At 35.5% G+C, this 10,134-nt stretch overlaps 1 protein-coding gene and 1 pseudogene across 2 annotated transcripts in view; one reads left to right on the top strand and one right to left on the bottom strand.

Annotated features, from left to right (window-relative positions):
• LOC148731732 (uncharacterized) overlaps positions 1-10,134 on the top strand; it is a 152,897-nt pseudogene that overhangs the window by 40,646 nt on the left and 102,117 nt on the right. The gene's annotated exons all lie outside the window — the stretch shown is intronic.
• LOC148731738 (FYVE, RhoGEF and PH domain-containing protein 4-like) overlaps positions 1-10,134 on the bottom strand; it is an 89,940-nt gene that overhangs the window by 56,876 nt on the left and 22,930 nt on the right. The window lies entirely within an intron of this gene.

Raw genomic sequence — 10,134 nt, 5'->3', positions numbered from 1 at the left:
TACTGTCGACGTCAGCAACAGCCAAGTTTCCATCAGCTGCCATATTGGTCTCTTCGTCAACTGAATATAAACTAACGGTTAATTAAAACAGGCGCGATCTGGGGTGATTTTCATTTTTTCACCCCCTAATACATTCCAGGATTTTCCCCATAAAGTCACAATATTTAAGTATAAAATAGCTTAGAATACTGAAAAAAATAAAATTGCACAGCGATGGTGCAACTTTTGAGCTATGAAGAAAATTTATCCATTATTTTAATTTATTCTTTTTTTCACTCGAAAGTTCAACTTCTCTTGCAACATTTCTAAATAACCCTTGCCATTCTCAGGTCGTTTTGTACAAATTTGGTTGATTTATGTACTTCTTTTGACGATTCACGGCCCATAGTCGCTTAACCAAATAAACTCACGACACAGTGTCGGAAAAATCTTCAAATTTGTTGCAGGGACTTAAAACCTTGGTTTGAAGGTCGGAAAACTCTACGAAAAAATTGTATGATAGAAACATTCCAAGTTATTTTGCCTTGTTTTAAGCAGAAGCTGTGCCAAGTCTCACCTAATTGTGGAGCTTTCTAGATAATTTCCCGCAGATTTAGGCTTACACACATTAGTAGTTTAGATTATCTCTTGCTTATACCTTTTGGTTTGCTTCCATCATCAATTGCGGATTCCTTCTTGGATGTAAAATAATCTTGAAATAGTAAGAAAGCCAAATTCAATTAGAACAATGAATTGAAAATATTAGATTGTGTGGTGACGATACAATGTTGGGGCTGTGAAGAAAAAATTATTTTCTATCCCTAAGACTGACTCACTAATACTCACTCGATCCGTGTTCAATCTGTCGAAAGTCCAAATTGTCTTGCAACAGTTTTTCCGAGTAACCTTACTGTTTTTAGGTCCTTTTGTACAAGATTCGCTGAACTTATAGCTTGCGATAGAAAGTGTGAGAAAGAGCATAAAATTGTTTGATATAACAAGGCCTCAGAAGCCTGGCTCGTAGTTGGGAAACAAATTGAATTAATTCCATTTTAAGCTTTCTTGTCTTGGTTTAAACAGAAACTTTGCCGAGCGTCACTTTATTGTGGCTCACACTCATCAGTTTTCAATGACTTTTTGTACCTTTTGGTTTGCTTCCATCGTCATCTGACTCCTTCTTGGATGCAAAATGATCTAAAACAGCAAATAACACAAATTCACTTTGAGCAAAGAACACTGACAGTGTTCAGTTTGTCACTTGAGTTTGTCAGTGTGTTCGTTTCCAAAGCGCTCGTTGTACTCAGTGGTTACAAACTTAGAATACAATCATCTTCTTGGGCGTTTTTTTCCCCAACCTGATGAGAGTCCATCATCCAGATCCAGTTTTTCTTGGATTGCTGTAGCTTTATCCTTCAACGCACCTAAAAACATAGAATTGGGTTGTGCTTTGGAAATCAATTGAAATTGATGAAAGATAATAAATTGCCAAAAGACAACCACCAGACTTCGCATAAAACTTTGCATCTAATGTGCCAGATCAAGAATAATTGGGGATGTTTTCTGCCTAAGGTTTTCCTATTGTTGATGTTAATTACTGTCTTAGAGATAAAAGAGTATGGAAATAAATCTGTCCCATTTAACTCCACCAGGCTCAATCTTTTAAAGACTTTGATTTCAGCTCACTTCCTCGCTTACCTACTGACGGAATATACTTCATATCCGGTTTATTCTGAATAGAAGTAGCTTTACTGTTGTCTGTCAATAAAATTACAACGAAATGACTTTCATTCTTTTCTGAGTTATCAACTGGTCAAAGAGGCAATTTATGGACTAAACTTGTGATAGTGCGATTTATAAGTGCTCTCTCAGATACCAAAAATATTTCAGTTGCTCATCATAGTTGACAAACTTCCGTGTCCAGTTGTCTTAAATGGAGCCCTTGATAATTCTATAAAAAATCTGACGAAGCTTTATATTTTTTTCTCACCTGGTGAACTGTTGTCAGCAAAGTCCAGGCTTCCTTCAGCTGCTACAGGGGAGGCCTGGTGACAAACTAAAATACCTATACATATTAATAATAATAACACTCTTACTCATGAGAAACTCGTGACTTTTGTTTTCTTCATCACCTAATATATTCACGGTCTTTCCTCTTGAAGTGAAAATATCTAATACCGAAATCAGTTTGGAAAGTAAAAAAATTAAAACCTATGGCTATTATGCAGACCTACGTCAAGGGGAAAAGTACCTAATACCGTAATCAGTTAGGGAAGTGAAAGAATTAACACTCATGGCTATTGTGCAGATTTAGGCTGTCAAATTATTTTCTTCTTATGTTTATTTCTATCCTAAATATTGACGCACAGAAAGTTATTCAGTCCGTTTTAAATCTTCGAAAAGTTCACTCGCTTTGCAGTGTGTTTCCCATTGTTTAATTGACGCCTAAGCTTACACACATTCTGAGTTTGCACTAATTACTTGTACCTGTTGATTTGTCATCATCGACATCTGACTCCTTCTTCAATCCAAATTGACCTTGAAATGGTAAAGAAGAATACTATACTTTAAGCAAACAAAACTTTGAGCCGTAGTGATTCAGTTGTCTGTGTTTGATTAATTTCCAAAGGTCTTAGAGAAGAGCGATGTATTTGCTGTTTTATTGCTCTAACCTGATAAAAGCTCCTCATTTAAATCCACCTTCTCTTGGTTTGCTGAGTCCTTCCCTTTCAAAGTATCTAAAATGAATAAAAAATCAAACACATTGAGTTGTGCTTTGGAAATCTCCTTTCAACGATGATAATAAATTTCAAGACAGAAACCTGCCTACTCTGCAAAGTTCTCAAGCATTAGATCCCTGTATTAGATGCAGCTGCCTGTTAATTCATTTCAAACCAAAGTTTAAATAATAAACCAGATTAAAAATTACAATATACCTCTTTACTATTTACAGCTTATCTATGTACCTGTGGGGCTGCCCATCTCTAAGTCTTCTTTTTTTCCAGATACCGATGAAACTTGAGTTTTCTCCGACTCTAAAAAAAAATGGGCTTGAATGATCGTCATCAACATTATCATATTTTTGTGATTATTCATGTTTTCATTATCAATAGATTCTGTTTACCGTTCCCCTTATCGTTTGGGTCATGTAACAATTAATTCTACGAAGTCCTTAAGAGATACTTTCCTTCTATGAATATGTTGTTTTATTAATGATCCAAGTCGGTCCTATTTACCTGTAACTGACGAAGAAGCTGTAAAATCCACTCCTTTATCACTTACGGTACCTTCACTTTTAGCTGTTCCTGAAATTTCCATGAAAAGATGCACCTTATCTAAGTTGATTTTAAATATGGAGCTTCTTAAACAAATTCGCGTAGATTTAGGCTTACACGCATTAGTAGTTTTAGAATTATCTCTAGCTTGTACCTTTTAGTTTGCCTCCATCATCATATGATTCCTTCTTGGATGTAGAATAATCTAGAAATAATCAAGGACACGAATTCAATTAGAACAAAGAACTGAAAGTATTGAATTCTTTGGTGAAGATGCAATGTTTGGGCTGTGAAGAAAGACTGACCGACTATACTCACTGAATCCGTTTTGATCATGACTTCCTAAATCCGTTTTTCAATCCGTGGAAAGTCCAAATTGGTCACGTAACATTTGTTCCAAATAACCCTTTCTGTTCTTTTAGGTACCGGTCCATTTGTACAAATTTTGGAAGGGGTAAGCTATGTGCTCCTTTTGTTTCAAGTTATTAAGGCCTAGAGTCGCTGAAATTATTACTCACGATAGAAAGGGTGAGAAAAAACACAAAATTGTTTAATATAACAGGACCTCAAAAGCTTCGCTCGTAGTTGGGAAACAGATTGAGTTCTTTCCATTTTAAGTTATTTTGCTTTGGTTTAAAACAGAAACTTCGCCGAGCGTCACTTATTTGTGTATTATGTCGTTTGGATTTAGGCTTACAATGTACACTTTATCAATGATTTCTTGTACCTTTTGGTTCGCTTCCATCATCATCTGATCCCTTCTTGGATGCAAAATGATCTTAAAACAGCAAATAACACAAATTCACTTTGAGCAAAGAACACTGTCAGTGTTGAGTTTGTCAGTGTGGGTTGGTTTTTATAGCGCTCGTTGTACTCAGTGGCTATAAATTTAGAATACAATCATCTTTTTGCGGTTTTTTTTTCTCTCACCAGAGGAAGGTCCATCATCCAAATCCAGTTTTTCTTGGATTGCTGTAACTTTATCCTGCAACGTACCTAAAAGATAGAATTGGGTTGTGCTTTGGAAATTACACGAAATTGATGAAGGATAATAAATTGCTAAAAGATAACCACCCGAATTTGCATAAAACTTTGCACCTAATATGCCAGATCAAGAATAATTGGGGATTTTCTTTTTTGCCTAAGGTTTTCGTAATGTTGCTTTTAATTGCTCTCCTAGTGAAAAAAGAGAATAGAAATAAATCCGGCCGACTAAACTCCACTAGGCTCAATACATTAAAGGCTCTGAGTTCACCTCACTTCCTCGCTTACCTGCTAAGGGAGCATCCTTCATGTTCAGTTTTTTCTCAACAGAAGTTGCTTCACTCTTCTCTATAATAAAAATAACAACGAAATAATTTTCACTCTTTTCTGAGTTATCAACTCGTCAAAGAGACAGTTCATGGACTGAACTTGTAATAGCGTGATTGATAAGTGGTGACTTAGATTGTCGAGAAACCAAGAATATTTGCTTTTCTTATAGTTGACAAACTTTCAGGTCTAGTTGTCTTATCATTGATAATTCTACAAAAAATCTAAAGAAGCTTTATGTTTCTCTATCTCACGTGGTGAACTGTTGTCAGCAGAGTCCAGGCTTCCTTCAGCTGCTGCAGAGGAGGTTTGGTGACCAACTAAAATACCAATACATATTAATTAATACATTGCACGCAGCACCCTTGAGCAAGATGAAGCGAATCCGGTGGCTACTCGAGCGGTCCAAGATGGGCCCATCTTGCCCGCCCAGGATTTTCCGCATCGATCCCGCGCATGAAAAAAAATTGAATTAGAACTATGGAAACGCAAAAAGCTGCTTAAGAAAATCCAAACAAAGAAAACAGAAACGACTCTCGTAAGTTTGTTAAGTACAAACACAGTTGGCTTTCTTTCCCGACTCTCAAAGTAAACAGGTCACTCCTAATTCTTATTTAGGGAACATTTTTTTGCAATTGAATAAATCCTTTATCAACCGAGCTTGTTCGGTCAAGATCGCTGGATAATAGCACGGTGTTTTTTGTTTTCTGTTTTTCGCATTTTTATGGACGTCGACTTCATCACGGTCCATAAAAATGCAAAAACAGAACTTGGTCACTATCCAGCCATCTTGACCTCACGCTTGGTTAATAATGCATATATAATAATAACACTCCTACTCGAGAGAAACTCACGACTTCTGTTTTCTTCATCTCCTAATATATTCAAGGTTTTTACCCCTGACGTAAAAATATCTAAGACCGAAATCAGTTTGAAAAGTGAAAAAATTAAAACACATGGTTATTATGCAGATTAAGGTTGTAAAATAATTTCTTCCTTGTCTCTGTCTTAAATATTGACCAACAGAAAGTTACTCAATCGATTTTCAATCTTTGAAAGCTCACTTGCCTTGTAACTTGTTTCCCAGTGTTTAATTGACGCCTAGGCTAACGCATATTATAAGTTTGCACTATTTACTTGTACCTGTTGATTTGCCGTCACCGTCATATGACTCCTTGAACTCAAATTGACCTTGAAATGGTAAAGAAGAATATTTCACCTTAAGCAAACGAAATTTAGAGCCGTAATGATTCAGTTGTTTGCGTTTATTTTTATCTGCGTGTATTTTCAAAGATCTTTTTGTGGTCACAAACTTCAGAAGTGAAATTTATTTGCTTTTTCATTTCTCTCACCTGACGAAATCTCATCATCCAAATCCGCCTTCTCTTGATTTGCTGAATCTTTCCCTTCCAAGGTATCTAAAAATAAATAAAAAATCAGACATACTGGGCTGTTCCTTAGAAATTTCCTTTTAACGATGAAGGATAATGAATTTCTAGAAAGTAATCGCCTACTCCGCACACACCAAGAAAAATAATTACACCCTCTATCGCTCCTGTTATCTCAGTATTGTTGCTTTTTATTGTTCTCAAGCGTTTCAGTACTTTATTATGTGTGGCTGTCTGTTAATTAATTTTCAACCAAAATTTAATTAATAAATCAGATCGATGATTGTCATATACTTCTACAATGTTTAAAGTCTAACGCAGTACCTGTTGAGCTGCCAATCTCTAAATCCTCTATTTTTCCAGGTGTCGATGAAATTTGAGTTTTATTCGGCTCTAAAATAAAGAAAAAAGGGGTTTGACTGGTCGTCATCACCGTTTTTATCGACATGAACAATTTCATAATCTTGTTACTATATATGTTTTAATTATCAATAGATTCTGTTTACTGTTCCCACAACAGGGCTAGAGAGAAAAGAGTGTGGAAATAAATCCGGTCAATTAAACTCCACCAGGCTCGATATTTTAAAGACTTTGATTTCACCTCACTTCCTCGCTTACCTGCTAAGGGAGCATCCTTCATGTTCACTTTTTTCTCAACAGAAGCAGCTTCACTTTTTTCTGTCAATTAATTTACAAAGAAATGATTTTCAATCTTTTTTGAGTTATCAACTGATCAAAGGGAAATTCATGGCCAAAATATGTGATAGCGCGACTGATAAGTGGTTTCTTAGATTGTTCATGCCAAGAATATTTGCTTTGCTCATCATAGTTGACAAACTTCCGTTTCCAGTTGTCTTATCATTGATAATACAAAAAATCTCAAGAAACTTTATTTCTTTTTGTTACCTAGTGAACTGTTGTCAGAAAAGTCCTGGCTTCCTTCAGCTGCTACAGGGGAGGCCTGGTGACCAACTAAAATACCAATACATATAAATAATAATAACACTCTAACTCGTGAGAAACTAACGACTTTTGTTTTCTTCATCTCATAAGATATTCAAGGTTTTTCCCCTTGATGTAAAAATATCTAAGACCGAAACTAGTTGGAAAAGTTAAAAGATTTACATCGCATGGTTATTGTGCAGATTAAGGTTGTAAAATAATTTCTTCTTTATTTCTATCTTAAATATTGACCCACAAAAAGTTATTCAGTCCGTGTCAAATCTTTCGAAACTCACTTGCTTTCCCAGTGTTTAATTTAGGCTTAGGCTCACACATACTCTGAGTTTGTACTAATTACTTGTACCTGTTGATTTGCCGTCACCGTCATCTGACTCGTTTAATCCAAATTGACCTTGACATGGTAAAGAAGAATATTTTACTTTAAGCAAAGTAAAACTTTGAACCGTAATGAATCAGTACTAGTTGTTTGCGTTTAATTTATTTTCTTTAGGTCTTTTTGTAGTCACAAACTTAAGAAGTGCAATTCATTTACTGTTTTATTTCTTTCACCTGATGAAAGCTCATCATCCAAATCCACCTTTCCTTGGTTTTCTAAGTCTTTCCCTTTCAAAGTACCTAAAATAAATTAAGAATCAAACATATTCCACTGTTCTTAGGAAAGTTCCCTTAAAAGATCAAGGATAATAAATTTCTAGAAAGTAACCCCCTACTCTGCATACATCCAGAAAAACAATTGCATTTTTATTCACCCCTGCTATCTCAGTATTGTTGCTTTTTATTGTTCTCAAGCATTTCATTACTGTATCATATGTGGCTGTCTGTTAATTCATTGTAAAGTAAAATTTAATTTATAAACCAGATTTTTTATTTTAATATTTCTATACAGTTGACAGTTTAACTGTGTACCTGTGGAACTTTCGATCTCCAAATCCTCCAGTTTTCCAGATGCCGGTGAAACTTGAGTTTTCTCCGAGTCTAAAATTCAAAGAAAAGGGTATGAATGATCGTCCTCGTCGTTTTTATCGCTGCAACATCATCGTATTTCTGTTACTACTTGTGTTTTCATCATCATTAGATTCTGTTTACCCCTTCCATAACCGTCTGGGTCATGTGACATGACATAATTGTATGAAATCCTTATAAAAGATACTTTCCTACACGAAGATGTTTTATTATAATCCAAGTCAGGCCTACTTACCTGCAACTGACGAAGAAGCTTTCAAATCCACTCCTTTATCACTGGAGGAAGCTTCACTTAATATATCTTCCCCTGAAATTTCGTGGAAAAGATGTATCGTAACTAAGTTAAATTAAATGTGTTGTTGGTTAAATTTTGTTTAACGCTTCTGAATGGTCGATTGTCTTTTCAAGTTAAGCTGGGTGCAGCATAAATTTAGTTCAGTATGACTGGTCTAGTTTGTAACAACAAATGAAATAAAAAAGCCAGCTTATGATCAAGAAGGCATATCAGACATTGAACTTGTCACACCCAACCAAATGGTATTCTATCACAGGCGGCAAAGTTACAGCGAGAGACAAGCGAGGGGTGTAGTGCGTAATTAGACCTACAGGATCATACAAATTCTAGAAGGATGAGTTGATTAACAACACGGATACTTTCTGTTCATCGTGAGGAAATATCTCAGGAAACATCTAAATCTGGTTTTCTTTTGCCACGTACTCTTTACATGTAGCTACAATTTAAATCGACTAAAAATTTGGTGAGCCACTTTAACTAGAGAGGACAATACGGATCTAATGGAGTTACTTTGGCTTCAAATGTAACAAGGGGTAGACAAAGTAAATTACAAGACATTAACAGAACTGTCGTACGAGGTTACAAGGAAACCAAAGCTATTCTCAGGATTCGAAAAAAAAAAATTTAACGAAAATTGTGACGTCACTCTTTAAAGTTCCATTCTATGAGCTGGTGAATTTTGCAAATCTAATACTTGTTAACTCCAATCTCTTTATTTGTTTTGTTCCATCATTTTTTCTTACGAAATGATGTCGAATTGTAACTCTCCAGCGGGCGTTAGCATGAATTTTGGAACTCGGCCGATTGGGTGAAACTTCAAGTGTAGTTACGGTTCAAAACTTTCATGAAGATGAGTAAACAGATTTAAAAATAAATGATAAAGTGAGAGCTTCCGTAAACCAAAAAAAAAAACCAAGAAATTCAGCAGGGTGTCACGACAGATTTGTCCCACGTGTTTTAAATGTGATATACATCGCACGCCGTTTTATCAAGTAAAAAAAACTAAACAAAAACAATACTAGGATACCTTTCTGTGTTCGACTTTAATGGCCGCTTTTAAAATATGCAAGCTCGATTCATCGTCAAAGAAGCCAGTACCCTGAACTACAGATAGTATCTACCACGGCGTTTTTTTTTTCTTTTTAAGTTTTGAATGTCGTGTCTCTCGCTTAAAAAGATTTGCAAAGATGTCGACACTGTGGCAATCGACCCGTGGAGCGTAAATCTACCCTGGCACAAACTGGCTCCAAATGTCAATGAATAGCCGCACACGTCTGACTCTAAAATCTGAGCGAAACAAGCGGTTAGCTCCTAAATGTATAAAAACTGTCATTTTCTTTAAGATGTTAGTGACAACGCCGTCATAGGGATTCATCTTTATTCTCGTTAAAGATTAAATTAATTTGTCCATCTTCCCACTAAGTGCATGCATGCCTTAGTTTGTTGAAAAACTTTTTCTTTTACCTGTGGAACTCTCGCTCTCCAGACCTAGTTCTTCTTTCAATTGCGAAACTTTATCCTCAGCCATAACTAAGAATAAAAACAGAACCAAACCAATTTCCTTCGTGTCATAAACATTTGTTTGAAAAACGATTCTGAATGCAAAGGTAAAACAGGTAAACATATTACAGTCTAAAACATTGTAGAGAAAAATTGGAATGTTTCCTATATTTTTTATAAATTTTTTAATCTACCAGGAAAATAACAAAGAAAGATAACAAAACACCCTACACGTTATTGGACCGACTGCGGTTGAATATGAAATAGAAATAAACGTTATAAGTTTTCTAGCTTCAGAATGATGAATCTCCGAGTTTCAACAGTTTCCCACAGTAGCGCTCTTACTTGGGATCGTCTTGATCCCCATGGCGAGTAGAATAAAGAAAAAAACTAAAATCAGTCCACTAAGTTTGCAGGGATAGTCGTCATTTTGTTGATTTGCGTTCAAATATATTTAACGTAC

Source organism: Stylophora pistillata, chromosome 5 (genome assembly GCF_964205215.1).
Source record: "Stylophora pistillata chromosome 5, jaStyPist1.2, whole genome shotgun sequence".
NCBI classification, from domain to species: domain Eukaryota; kingdom Metazoa; phylum Cnidaria; class Anthozoa; order Scleractinia; family Pocilloporidae; genus Stylophora; species Stylophora pistillata.
Note: the sequence above shows the minus strand (reverse complement) of the source record. Positions and strands in the feature narration are given on the sequence as shown.